The sequence below is a fragment of the Mesoplodon densirostris genome, chromosome 2 (genome assembly GCF_025265405.1).
Source record: "Mesoplodon densirostris isolate mMesDen1 chromosome 2, mMesDen1 primary haplotype, whole genome shotgun sequence".
NCBI lineage: Eukaryota > Metazoa > Chordata > Mammalia > Artiodactyla > Ziphiidae > Mesoplodon > Mesoplodon densirostris.
In genome coordinates this window covers 23223346-23238106 of record NC_082662.1, presented here as the reverse complement: position 1 = coordinate 23238106, position 14761 = coordinate 23223346, and the positions used below count along the sequence as shown (strand labels likewise).

The following is a 14761-nucleotide window of genomic DNA, read 5'->3' as shown; positions in this document are numbered from 1 at the left end:
ACGGGAGAGGCCACAGCAGTGAGAGGCCCGCGTACCGCAAAAAAAAAAAAAAAAAAAAAAAAAAAAAAAAATATATATATATATATATATATATATATATATATATATATATATCTGGGTTCCAGATCTCTTCAATTACTTAAAGGTGCCTTTGGGAAATTTAATCTCTCTGAGCCATACCTCCTTCAGCTGTCAAATGGTAATGCCGACCCAATCTACAGAATTTTTGTAAAATTAAATGAAATAGCACATAGAAAAGTACCTAGATCAGTGTCTGGGTACAAAATAGGCTGTTGGTAACTTATCCAATTTCAACGTCCACCTCCGTCACTTCAAATATATCTTCTCCCATCCTTTCTTCATGTTTCCTTTTCAAGGCTCACCTCTCTATGAGCTTTTATTTTATTTCCTCCCAATGTTTCTCTATTATCTTCCTTTTCTTTTGCACAGATCTTCAATATCTGGCTCTCTGCTGGCTCCCTTTCCTTTACCTTCAAACATGTCAAATCTCTCCCATTCTTTAAAATCAAAACAAAACCAAAAAAAGGCCCTCAATCCTGCCTCCTATTTAGCACTTACTCTAAATATGCTCCTAAACCCTCTAACCCACCCTGAAGACAGCAAGCAATCATCCGTCAAAACAGATCAGCTTATGTCAATTTCCTGCTTAAAAACTTTTGATGGTTTAGCAATTCCTTAATCATAAACCCTGAAGTATTCTTTTGGCCGTGCCACCACACACAGCTTGCAGGATCTTAGTTCCCCGACAAGGGACTGAACCCAGGCCACAGCAGTGAAAGTGCCGACTGCTAACCACTGGACCGCCAGGGAATTCCCATAGCCTCAAGTCTTTAACAAGCATTTTGAATCCTTCTCAGCACCCAGCCATCTATCTTTCCTTTCACCAGCCATTGCACTTTTCAACTTCTCAGCCCCACTGGTCCAGAGATCCCTAAGTATTCCATAACTTTCTAGAATGATATGTATATGCTTCCTTTCTTAAAAAATATTTAATTATGTGTTTATTTATTTGGCTGCACCGGTCTTAGTTGCGGATGTGAGATCTTTTAGTTGTGGCATGTGGGATCTTTAGTTGCGGCATGCAGGCTTTTAGCTGTGGCATGCGGGATCTAGTTCCTTGACCAGGGATCGAACCCGGGCCCCATGCATTGGGAGTGCGGAGTCTTAACCACTGGACCACCAGGGAAGTCCCAGCATATGTCCCAGCATATGCAGTTTTCTGGGGTGAAAATCTATTGCTATTCTCAAATTTTCTAGAGGGGGTACCTGAACCAAAAAATGTAAAAACCCACTGCAATATCCTCTAGCCACACCAGACACACACCTTATACTTTAGCATCTCCATTCCTATGCTCAAACTGCCCCCTATGGCTGGAATAACCTTGATAGTAACTGTTCTTATTAATCCCTCAAGAACAAGCTCCAAAATCACTTCCTCTGTAATGCCTTCCTTCACTGTCTACCAAAACAGAATCATTCAGTCCCTTACCTATCGTATAACACACCCCTATTTAATACTCACCAGACTACTAGGTTTTGTAATGTTGTAAGCTTTAAGGCGGAAGCTATATACCTTCACATCTTTGTACCGCCAGAACATAACCCAGGTCCTAGCACATGATGGGCAAAACAAAAAAATCTGCTGAACAATTTTGGCATTCAACTGCTCCTGCCCAGTTCTGTTACTCATTCACTCATTCACCAAACATTTATAAAGTTCCAGTGAAATACCTGGAACTGTGTGCCGAGCAGTAAGGATGTAGACTAGGGCATGGTCCCTGACATTAAGGCAGTTAACTGTGACAATATAGAATAATAATGGTCTTATTTGATAAGTGTTATTTAAAAAGGTCTACATGAAGGGCTATGATAGCCCATGTGAAGATGTGACTAACACTCACAGAAGGTTTAACAATGGGACATCAGACTCTCTCAGAACAGAGAATCCAACTATTCTTTTTGCCTTTCTTTTTTGTTTTAATTAATTAACTAATTAATTTGTTTGTTTTTTAGTTTTGGCTGTGTTAGGTCTTCGTTGTTGTGCGCGGGCTTTCTCTAGTAGCCGCGAGCAGGGGCCACTCTTCACTGCAGTGCGCAGAACCCTCATTGTTGTGGCTTCTCTTGTTGCAGAGCACGGGCTCTGCGCGTGCGGGCTTCAGTAGTTGTGGCACGCAGGCTCAGTAGTTATAGCTCGCGGGCTCTAGAGCGAAGGCCCAGTAGTTGTGGTGCACGGGCCTAGTTGCTCTGCAGCATGTGGGATCTTCCAGGGCCAGGACTCGAACCCATGTTCCCTGCATTGGCAGGTGGATTCTTAACCACTGTGCCACCAGGGAAGCCTTGTCTTTCTTTATAAACAACCTTTCCCCAATGTTCCTTTTCCTTTTCTAATAGCAGTAACAATAACTTACCACAGGAATGTGAAGGGTACAATGCAACCAAATTTTTATCCTATTTGATTCTGGAAACAATTCCACAAGCCAGGTAGAGCAGGAATCATTACACCCTTTAAAGATGTGAAAACTAAAGTTCAAAGAGCTTATTGATCAAAATTGCACAGTAAATAAGAGGGGATTTACTTAGTACTTATTTACAGTCTTACTCTTCCCTTTCAAACCTAATCAGTTTGTAAGCCCCAGAGAAAAAAGACTTGTTCTCACTGCTTTGTCTTCAGGGACTACAAAGGTGCTTAAAACACAACAGGTGGGGTTTGCCTGGTGGCTCAGTGGTTAAGAATCCGCCTGCCAACGCAGAGGACACGGGTCCAAGCCCTGGTCCGGGAAGATTCCACATGCCACGGAGCAACTAAGCCTGTGCGCGCCACAACTACTGAGCCTGCGCTCTAGTGCCCGCGAGCCACAGCTACTGAAGCCCGCGTGCCTAGAGCCTGTGCTCTGCAACAAGAGAAGCCACTGCAATGAGTAGCTTGTGCACAGCAACGAAGAGTAGCCCCCGCTCAACACAACTAGAGAAAGCCCCAACGCAGCCATAAACAAATAAATAAATAAACTTCCCTTCTTAAAAAAAAACAACACAACAGGCTTTCAATAAATATTTGTTGACTGAATTGATTTGAAAATACAGCAGACCAACAGCAAAAAACACAAAGGAATAAAGTTCCTTCCCATTATGATGGCATAATAAAAGAGAGATTTAAAACAGGCTCCTACTAGTTAGAAAGGCTATATTAATTGTATTGACTCAATCCCACTGGCATGTAATGCATTTTACCTAAGAAGAATTTAAGTAAGGGAGGTGAAGTAGGTTTTTGTTTCTGATGTCACATTCATGGCATGTACTGACATAAACCCAGGCTTAAACTGCAAGTTTGAAACTGATCAAAAGTTTTTATTAAAAACAAAAACTAAGAAAGCATTTTCTTGAGTTTTGACTCTCTGGTTAGAAAAATGTCTGAATATCAGTTCCTTCTTCTGTTATTTTCAGCGGCTGACGCTGCCGTATATACGTTCTCCAATATATTTCTTAATATACCTTTAAGCAAAGATTAGTTAAACCCTTTTAGTAAGTAAAACTTTCAATAACCATTAGTCAAAACCACACCCCAATAACTCACCACCTTTCCCCACCTCCAGGGCTCCATAAAATTGCCATTCTGCCTAGGCACAAGGTAATCACAGCATACCGTAAGACAAGGTGATGGAACCAATGTTCAGTATGGCAATTGTTTGTGGTCCTAGAAACTCCAGTTCCTTATAAATCAGGTGCTCTGACTGAAAATATTTCCATTATTTTTCTCCAATATTAAATTTCAGTGAATCACAAGCTGTTGGTAGTGTTATGATAAATAACTGCAATAGGCGTGAGGTAAGGGATAGAGCCCTGGATTTGGAATACCGTTTACTCTACTATTTCCTATCCAGGTTAACTGTGTGACCCCTGGCAAGTCAGTTAACATTTCAGAGGCTGTCAATTTAACATTTTACAGCTGTAAAATGAGAGAACCACCACCTCACAGAACTGCACAGTGAAAATTCAATTATATAACATATATGAACAGTTTTCAAAAATAGCACTGTGGGAATTCCCTGGTGGTCCAGTGGTTAGGACTCCATACTTCCACTGAAGGGGGCACGGGTTCAATTCCTAATCGGGGAACTAAGATCCCTCAAGCCAGGCAGGGAGACCACAAAAAAAAAAAAAAAAAAAGCACCGATAGCACTGTCATCCCTACACAATACTACTAACACAATCAGAGATTCTCAGAGTAAATCACTTCCATAAGAGATATCAAACAAAGTAATAAAGTACAAAGGGGTTTATCTGCCTACTTGACTAGAGTGGGAATTTTACCTATATAACTTCAATAACCTTCCCTGATTCATGTAAAGGGGTCCTGGTTGTCCTCATTTCAGAGACTTGAAAGACTAACCTATTTTTCAAAAGGAGTATCTGCAATGGCTTTTATTTTAAAAGCTTTACCTTAAGCTGAACCTAGTCTTCCAACGGGACATACACAAAGTTACCACTAACAAAATGTGATAAAACCCACAAAATTCACCAGTTGCAGTAAGGATCTACTACATCTCCTCCCTCAAACTGGCTTCATTTCGATTACTTCTGTGGCTTTCTAGAAGCCACTAGGTTTCTGGTTTCTTTATAAAGCAGGTCCTTCTATTAATGGACATTTGCTTTCAACTCTGCGTCTTCAGCAGAAGTGAAAATGGATTTGAGGGGAATAGAGGGCGTGGAACTGGGCGGCTGGATGAAGTACTGTGGTCTTTTTCTGCGTGCAATGGATGAAGAGGCTGCTCGCTGCCCTATAAATCACTTTCTCTCCTCCGAGATTCTAGCGGTGTGTGAACTACCATTCTGACCATCCGCACCGGTTCTGATTCCTCGATCACAGTCGCGACCCATACGGACTTCGAAGCAAATTCGATCCCTTCCCGGTTTCCTGGGGAGGGGGGCTCACTTTTTTCCCATAGGCCCATCCCCCCTCCAGAAAAATGCCTGGAGATTAGTGCCCTGAAGCCAACCGGGACTGACGTTTTTAAGAGTTGGACAATAACCTCGAGGTTTCAATAGAAACCCCGTCCGCCTCGCCTTGGCTCCGAAGCCTCCGACCTGCCCAGCTGGGATGCAGAGGTATGAGGGAAGACAGGTTTGAAAAGTGGACTTTGACCCGATCTGGTTACCGTAACCGGATCACCAAGGACCGGCCCCTGTCAGGGACTGGCCCGGCGGGCTCCCCCGAGGAGGCGACTCCAAGCCCGGGCACAAAGGGGCGCAAAGCAGCCGAGACAAAAGGGCCCAGCCAAGTCGCGGTGGGCGGAGAGGGCGAGCCTGAGCGAGGCACGCCGCAGGCGGAGAAGCCAAGGCGGACGGTTGTGGGAGGGCGGAGGAGGAGGCGGCGGCCACCGCCCGCCCCGCCCTGGCTCGAAGCGACCACGGCCCGGCCGTTACCCCGGCCCGGCCGTTACCCCGGCCCGCACCGCCACCCTCTCGCGGAGCTGAAAGCGTGGCCCGAGACTACCGGGCGCCCGCAGCCCGACTCCGTGCACTTTCCGCTCACTTTCCCTTGCTTGCCGAACTCACCCGAGGCGTCGCCGCCGCCTCCTCAGCCTCCACGGTGGTTTCCCCCGGAAATCCTACCTGGCCTGCCGGCCGCCAGGCTGCAGCCAGAGACTTCGGCCCCCGGGGAGGGGGGGGGGGTGGGGGTGGAAAGGGAGTCGGCGGGACAGTGAGGGGTAGGAAGTGCCGCCGCGGGGGCTCGTGGGACTTGTAGTTCCAGGAGGGGCCAGCTGTGCCGCCGTCCGGACAAAATGGCGGGAACCTCTCACCCTTAGTTCTGGGCGGTCGGCCCCACACGGCCTCTCTGGGCATGCGCCGCCCCTTCTTGTAAAACAGCTTGGGCACCTTTCCTGCTATGGAGGAGGGCAAAGGTCTTTGGACTTGGGAGGAGAGAGTTCAATGTTGGGCTTCAGGAAGTGCCTAAGGAGGGAGCTGATGAAGGTGTGGTTATAGAAATCTGTGTCCAGTCCCTGTCTTGCTAAAGTTCAGTTATAATCTCCGCAAAGGAAAAAACTACTGAGGGCCAGTTACTGAAATGCAGTAAACTTAGAAGCAAGTTACCCTCAATTTTGTGCATAAGGAAGAAACCCAGGAATCATTTTTTATCTCCTTCAGCCTATTAAGTCCAGTCATTTTACATCCCAGTTCCTTACCAGTTTTTCCACTAACCACCTTTCCAAGGGGAGGCACCATCACCTTTCCAAGTTTCTCTAGTTTCAGGCCTCCAGGCAGTCACCCTCCAAACACCTTCCTTCCCGCTGCCAGAGGATCTTTCTAAATGCCAAACACATTGCGTCACAACCCAAGTTAGACCTAAGTGTAAAACCTAAAGCCACAAAACTTTTAGAGGAAAACACAGGAGGAAATCCATGTGACTTTAAAACACACAATCCATAAAGGAGAAAAACTGATAAGCTGCACATCATCAAAATTAACACTTTTGCTCTTTAAAACTCGGTTATGAAAATGAAAAGCTGCAGACCTGGATGAAACAGCAGCAAAACCTATAGCCAACAAAGGACTAGTATCTAGAACACACAAAGAACTCTTTCAACTCAAGACAAACAACCTAGTTAAAAAAAAGCAAAAAAAATTGAACAGAGACACTTTACCAAAGACGATAAATGTATGGCAAATAAACACGTAAAAGATGTTAAGGAGGGTTTCCCTGGTGGCGCAGTGGTTTAGAATCTGCCTGCCAATTCAAGGGACATGGGTTCGAGCCCTGGCCCTGGAAGATCCCACATGCCGTGGAGCAGCTAGGCCCATGAGCCACAACTACTGAGCCTGCGCTCTAGAGCCCACGAGCCACAACTACTGAAGGCTGTGCACCTAGAGCCTGTGCTCTGCGACAAGAGAAGCCACCGCAATGAGAAGCCCATGCACCGCATCGAAGAGTAGCCCCCGTTCACCGCAACTAGAGAAAGCCCGCATGCAGCAATGAAGACCCAACGCAGCCAAAAATAAAATAAATAAATTTATTTAAAAAAAAGATGTTAAGGAAATGCAAATTAAAACCACGATAAGATAACATTACACACCCACTGGATTGGCTAACATAAAATAGACTGGCACTATCAAGTGTTAGCGAGAATGTAGAGCAATGGGAATTCTCACTCATTGCTGGCTGGATTGTTAAGATGCTACAACCACTCTGGGAAACAGTTTGGCAATTTCTTTAAAAATTAAATATATACCTACCATATGGCCAACCATTTACTGACTATAGGTATTTACCCAAGACAAATGAAAGCATACATCTGCACAAGACTTGAACATGAAAGTTCATAGCAGTTTTGTTACTAGCCAAAGACTGGAAACAACTCAAATGTTCTTCACAATGCAAATGGATATTTCCACAATGGAATACTCTTCCGTAATAAAAAGGAATGAGCTACTAATACATGTAACATCATGATGAATCTTAAAATAATTATACCGAGTGAAAGCAGTCAGACAGGGACTTCCCTGGTGGCACAGTGGTTAAGAATGAGCTTGCCAATGCAGGGGACACGGGTTCGAGCCCTGGTCCGGGAAGATCCAACATGCCGTGGAGCAACAAAGCCCATGTGCCACAACTACTGAGCCTGTGCTCTTAGAGCCCGTGAGCCACAACTACTAAAGCCTGCGCATCACCACAGTGAGAAGCCCGAGCACCACGACAAAGAGTAGCCCCTGCTCGCCGCAACTAGAGAAAGCCCGTGCGCAGCAACATAGACCCAACGCAGCCAAAAATAAATAAATAAATAGATATTAAAAAAAAAAAGTCAGACATAAAAGAGTATATCCTCTATGATTGCATTTACATAAATTCTAAGAATTATCGTGACAAAAGCAGATCGAGTGGTTGCCTGGGGACCAACAAGGCAGAAGCATGACAGGGAGGGATAATAAAGGGAATGAGGAGGAACTGCCCCGGCGGTCCAGTGGTTAAGACTCTGCGCTTCCACTACAGGGGGTGTGGGTTCCATCCCCAGCTGGGGAACTAAGATCCCCAAAAGTAAAAATAATAATAATAAATAAAGGGGATGAGGAAACTTTTGGGGTGACAGATGTCAACTGAAAAAAGAAATACACAACCTAAAAATTGAGAGTTATGTTTTATCTGGTGTACAAAACTGAAGTCTTAAGCCCGGGACACAACATTTCAGATAACTCTGAGAGGCTGCTCTGAAGAGGCAAGGGGAGAGCCAGGATATATAGGAGTTTTTGTAACAAAGACCAGGTAGTAGGAACATCAAAAGATTATGGTTAATTAAAGAAAACCAGATGTCTCAAGTTAAGGAATTTAGCACTTTTCTATATATGGGGAGATGAAAGAGTCCTGGGCTCACTGAAATCATTCCTTTGGTATGCACCTCAGGTATCTGGGGCCAGCATCCTGTGCTTTCTCATCCTGAGTTTCCTCAGCATGCTAGATGGCGGGCATCCTGTTTCTATCCTGAGTTCCCTTGGGGCTCACCATCTAGGAGGCTGTAATGTGATGGTTTGATGGCTGCAACATCCTTTGTTTACTGATATGGCAAGTAATATTTTTCATTCACACAATAACACAGTAATTAATTGTGTTAATTATCTTGATTGTGCTTATGGTTTCAAGGTTTGTGCTTATGGTTTTCGCTGCAGCGTGGCAAAAACAAAAAAATAAAAAAAATCAAAACTCATCAAACTACACACTTTAAATATACGCTGTTTATTGTTTGCCATTTATACTCCACTAAACCTGAAAAATAATATAGTCAAAAAATTGTCCAGTGATTAAGACTTCAAGCTCCCAATGCAAGGGGCCTGGGTTCCATCCCTGGTCGGGGAACTAGATCTTGCATACCACAACTAAGAGTTCGCCTGCTGCAGCTAAAGGATCCTGCATGCTGCAACAAAGATCCAGTGTGCTGAAACTAAGACCTGGTGCAGCCTAAATAAATAAATAAATAAATAAATAAATAAATAAATAAATAAATTTAAAACATTGTTTTAAAAAAAGAAAGAAAATTCTTCAATGGTTTCCTAGTACCCTAGGAAAAAAGCAAAAATCACTGCATAGAAGCTCTAACTGTGAAGCTTCAATATTGTCTATGAGGAAGGGGACTAATAGGGATGGCAATTGTGAAATTCCAGGTAACTAATAATGGTGGTAACAGTAGTAGCAGCAGTAAAGTAGTAATAATAAAACTGCTGGGGCTTCCCTGGTGGTCCAGTGGTTAAGAATCCACCTTCCAATGCAGGGGAAGCGGGTTCGAGCTCTGGTCTGGGAACTAAGATCTCACATACCACGGGGCAACTAAGCCCGTGCTGTGTAACTACTGAGCCCTTGCACTCTGGAGACTGCCCGCCACAACTAGTGAGAAGCCCACATGCTGCAATGAAAGATCCCACGTGCCGCAACTAAGACCCAATGAAACCAAAAAAACCCCAAACAAACAAAAAACAAACAACTGCTACTTTTTCTTGAACATCTGCCATGAACCAGGTATTTTACATATGTCTTAATTAGGACTCCCCCCAGAAAACAGAACCAAGACAACTACTAGTTGCAGGTAATTTACTTGGAATGTGATCCCAGGGATTTAATGTGAAAGTACAGGGTAAAATAGGGAAGGAAGAAAGGCCAACACAAAAGATGCATTACCAAGTTGTTCACTGCTGTGGGTACCTGGGGCTAGATCCTACCAAAGCCATCTGAGGATTTCCTAGAATGCTTCTCAGCATGGTCCATCTAAGGACTGCCACGAAGAAGCATGTATCCATTGACTCCCATCCCCCATTGTTTAGGATGGCCCAGGGGCATCAACTCCCCTCCCACTTCTGGGTAGGCTCCCACTGTACTGTTTTCTGCAGCTTCATCTAGAATCTAAGATAAGGCTGAGATGACAGAAGGCAAAAGAGGCCCCACACCATCCCTTGCAAGACTCAGATTTGCCCATGCTCTACATTCGATCCAGTCTATCACCTAGTCTTCAGTAATGGCTGGCTACAATCTCAGTGGTGCTCATAATTCTTTGCAAAATGTACATTGTGCCATATGCCTTTTGTGCCCTATAACACACTATACTCAACCGTATGGATGATTCTCACAAATAATATTAAGTGAAAGAAGCCAGACCAAGTAGTGTATACTGTATGATTTCACATAAATAAAACATAAAGCAGGCAAAAATAGTCTGTTGAAAGTTGGGATAGCAGCTACCCTTCCAAGTGGAAGAACAGTGTCTGGAAGAGGGTGAAAGGACATTTTCTAAATGCTGGTAATACTCTGGTTTTTTGTTTTGTTTTGTTTTGTTTTTTTGCAGTACGCAGGCCTCTCACTACTGTGGCCTCTCCCGTTGCGGAGCACAGGCTCCGGACGTGCAGGTTCCACGGCCGTGGCTCACGGGCCCAGCCGCTCCGCGGCATGTAGGATCTTCCCGGATCGAGGCACGAACCCGTGTCCCCTGCATCGGCAGGCGGACTCTCAACCACTGCGCCACCTGGGAAGCCCAATACTCTGGTTTTTGATCTGGGTGCTGGTTACATGAGTATATTCAGTTTGTAAAAATTAATCAGTGGGGTATGTATAATTTTCTGCATATGTATGATACTCCTGATATAATTTTTAGCTGGAAGGTGGCCTCTCTTGGTCTTCTGAGAGACCAATTAACCATAAAGACTATTTCTAACTGTTAATATTTCTGGATTTGGGGCTTTGGGGCACTACTGGAACATAATGTTAATTTAACAGCACAGCCTTTGGCAATAGAGAGTTGTTCTGTCTCTTTCTGTGTGCAATTGGCTAAGTTATTTAAACTTGTTAAGATTCAGTCTCCATACTCCTGTATCTCTTCAGATCGAATAAATTTTTCACCTTTTACTAAAAAAAAAAATTTAGTTTTCTCGTTGTACCATAGGAAACATAGGTTGGTGTGAGAATTAAAATAACCCATAAGGTACCCAGCACTGTACCTGGTTTAATGCTCAAAAAATATTAATAGGGCTTCCCTGGTGGCGCAGTGGTTGAGAATCTGCCTGCTAATGCAGGGGACACGGGTTCGAGCCCTGGTCTGGGAGGATCCCACATGCCGCGGAGCAACTAGGCCCGTGAGCCACAACTACTGAGCTTGCGTGTCTGGAGCCTGTGCTCCGCAACAAGAGAGGCCGCGATAGTGAGAGGCCCGTGCACCGCGATGAAGAGTGGCCCCCGCTCGCTGCAACTAGAGAAAGCCCTCGTACAGAAACAAAGACCCAATGCAGCAAAAATAAAAAATTTAATTAATAAACTCCTACCTCCAACATCTTAAAAAAAAAAAAAAAAGAATCAGGGGAACTTAAGGAGTTTTTTTTTTTAATTAATAATAACTGTTATGGTAGGCAATATTAGTCTTCATCTTTCTATTTTTTTTAAGCTTCCAAGTTTTCAACAATGAACATTGACACAGGCTGCAGGTACAGGAATGTTCATTGTAGCACTGTTTGAAATGGAAAAAAAATGGGGACAATCTAAATATCCATCTACTGGATAATGGGCAAATTAATTGTGATATATTCATAATATAGAATAATTCAAAGCAGTTAAAATGAATAAATTCAAGCTACTGGTTATCAACATGGATAAAACAAAATGTTGAGGGGGGGGGAAAGCTGTAGAAGGATAGATACAGCTTGATACCATGTATATAAAATTTTACAACGTGCCAAACAACACTATGTACTGTTTAAAGGTTCATATATACATTGTAAAAATATAAAATCATGTGCGGAAATAAAATATTCAGGTAGGTGATTGCTTCTTGAGGAGGAAGGAAAAGATTGGGTGAAAGGGAGGATACATTGGGGTTAACACATCTCTCTTATTTTTTTTCTTAAAAAAAACTAAGGAAATAAGGCAAAAGGTTAAGATTTGACAAAGTTGGTAAAAGGTACTTGGATGTTACATAAACCTCTTTCTATCTGCTTCTTGAAATAGTTCTCTATTTTAAAAAAAAGCAAGCATGGAGCAGAGCAGTGTGCAAAATACTTTTTTTCTGTAAGGAAAAACAATTTATTTATATCAACAACTGCTATTATGCCAACCTGAAATCAATGGCTTTGGTGGGGAAGTGAAGTATTGGGTTTTGTTTGTGGGGTTTTTTGGTGGCGCCGTGCGGCTTATGGGATCTTAGTACCCCAACCAGGGATTGAACCCTGTAAATTTCATTCTTTTTGGTGTTCAGCTCTATGAGACAAATGCATATACCTGTGTAACCACCACCATAATCATTTAGGTAAGAACTATTCCATCACCCCGGAATATTCCCTTGTGCTATCTTTTGTAGTCAGCCCCTCCTCCTCACCCAACCCATGGCATCTACTGATCTGTTTTCTGTTCCTATAATTTGGGTTTTTCCAGAAAGTCATATAAATGGAATAAAAAACAAATAGCTTTCTGAGTCTGGCTACTTTCACTTAGAATAATGCATGTGCGATTCATCCATGTTGTCTCATGTCTCAGTATTTTGTTCCTTTCTACTGCTGAATAGTATTCCATTGCAGTGATGTACCATGGTTTGTTTTTCCATTTACCAGTTTTAGGGCATTGGGATGGTTTTCAGTTTTTGTTGACTGTGAATAAAGCTCCTATAAACATTTGTATACAGATTTTTGTGTAAACACAGGTTTTTATTTCTTTCAGGTAAAGAACTAGGCATGGGATTGCTGAGTTGTATGGTAAATGTATGTCCAACATTATTAAAAAAACAAAAAAACAACCAAACTCTTTAACAAAGTGTTCACACCATTTTGCATTTCCACCAGCAAGAATTGAGAGCGCCACTTGCTCTGCATGCTTATCAGCATTTGGAATTTTCAGTTTTTTTGAAAATTATTAGTATTTGTTTTCAGCCATTCCAACATGTGTGTAGTGGTATCTCAGCAAAATCTGCATTTCCCTAATGCATAACAACATTCAGCCTCTTTTTTTTTTTTTTGGCCTTGCAGCATGCCAGGCAGGCTCACCAGGGAAATCCCTATCTGTACATCTTCTTTAGTGAAGTATTTTTATTAGTCTTGTGCCCCTTTTATTAAAATTTATTTATTTGGCTGCATTGGGTCTTGGTTGTGGCATGCAGGATCTTTGTTGCAGCGCGCGGACTTCTCTCTGGTTGCGTGCAAGGGCTCTAGAGCACGCGGGCTTAGTTGCCCTGAGGCACGTGGGAATCTTAGTTCCCTGACCAGGGATCAAACCCACGCCCCCTGCATTGGAAGGTGGATTCTTAACCACTGGACCACCAGGGAAGTCCCATGCCCATTCTTTTACTGGGTTATTTTCTTATTATTGAGTTGTGAGAGCTCTTCATATATTCTAGGTACAAGACCTTTATCAGATATGCAATTTGCAAATGTTTTCTCCCAGTCTGAGGTTTGTCTTTTCATTCTCTTAATAATATCTTTCACAGAGCAGAATTTTAAAATTTTGATAAAGTCCAATTTGTCCTCCCCCCCCCTTTGTGAATCATGTCATATCTGAGAAATCTTTGCCTAACCTGAGATCACAAAATGTTCCCTCTAAGTTTTCTTCTGGAACTTTATAGTTTTAGGTTATCATTTATTTTTTTCAAAGGATAGATGCATATTCTCTTATATCCATATTCTATACCTGGAAGAATACACAAGCTTTTCTCTGGGGTGGGAAAATCATCTGATTTGAACATGATAGAGAAAGTGACTCTAAACTGTATACCCTTTTGTGCTATTGAATTTTTTCTTAAATGTACACATACTGTACCTTAAAAACAAAAACAAAATAGGGAATTTTTTTAAAAAGCTAAGATCTCAGGACTTCCCTGGGGGTGCAGTGGCTAAGACTCTGTACTCCCAATGCAGGGGGCCTGGGTTCAATCCCTGGTTAGGGAACTAGATCCCACATGCCCAACGAAAGATCCTGAGTGCCTCAACTAAGACCTGATGCAGCCAAATCAATAGATAAATAAATATTAAGAAAAAAAAAGCTAAGATCTCAATATGTGTTGGGGACAACTGAAACCCAGTTCCACCTAACACAGCTTAAAATCACCACGATGGTTGCTGGACTGAATGACTTCACCATAGTTTCAAATCCTGAGATCTTTTCTTTCACAAACTGTGAAGGGCTCCCAAATCCTGGCAGTCCTTACTGGGCTGAGAACCAAGTCCAATTAACTGGCAAAGAATTAACTGGGCCAATCACTCAGTAAAATGCAAATGAGTGAGTCTGACTATATAAAGCTTCCTTAACCTTTCTTTGAACATTGCAGAATTGAGGCTGTGGATGTTGCTGCCACCTGCAGGCCACATCTGTCAACAGCAGGTTCATGGAAATAACCCACGGGGATCCCTCTCTCAAATGAGTCCTCTGTGGGACTCTGGATTGGAGAAACAGGGACTTATACATTTTTCTCTTTGTCCGTCAGACCACTACTCTGCCACAAACACAAACTGGTGATAGGAGTTCCTAAGTATGGGGACTGTGGTCTGAGATTGTCTGGGTTTGAATCCTGGCTCTTGGGTAAATCAGATACCAGTCTATACCTCAGGTTCCTCATCTATGAAGTGGAGATAATAGTAGCTCCTTTGAATACATGTGAGGATTGAATCAGATCATTTAAAGTGTGTAGCTGGGGCTTCCCTGGTGGCGCAGTGGTTAAGAATCCGCCTGCCGATGCAGGGAACACGGGTTCGAGCCCTGGTCCGGGAAGATCCCACACGCCGTGGAGCAACTAAG

General features: G+C 43.1%; 1 protein-coding gene across 8 annotated transcripts in view; it reads right to left on the bottom strand.

Moving 5' to 3' along the window:
- The window catches only part of PHACTR4 (phosphatase and actin regulator 4), a 109287-nt gene extending 103615 nt beyond the window's left edge, over positions 1-5672 (bottom strand). For 2 of the 8 annotated variants that reach the window (XM_060089275.1, XM_060089267.1), the window contains exon 1: positions 5632-5654. The gene's annotated coding sequence lies outside the window, so the exon portion shown is untranslated. Of the gene's footprint in view, positions 1-5574 lie in introns of all 8 variants that reach the window. The other 6 variants (XM_060089261.1, XM_060089270.1, XM_060089274.1 and 3 more) reach the window with 5 other exon arrangements.
- Between the last annotated feature and the right edge of the window lie 9089 nt (positions 5673-14761).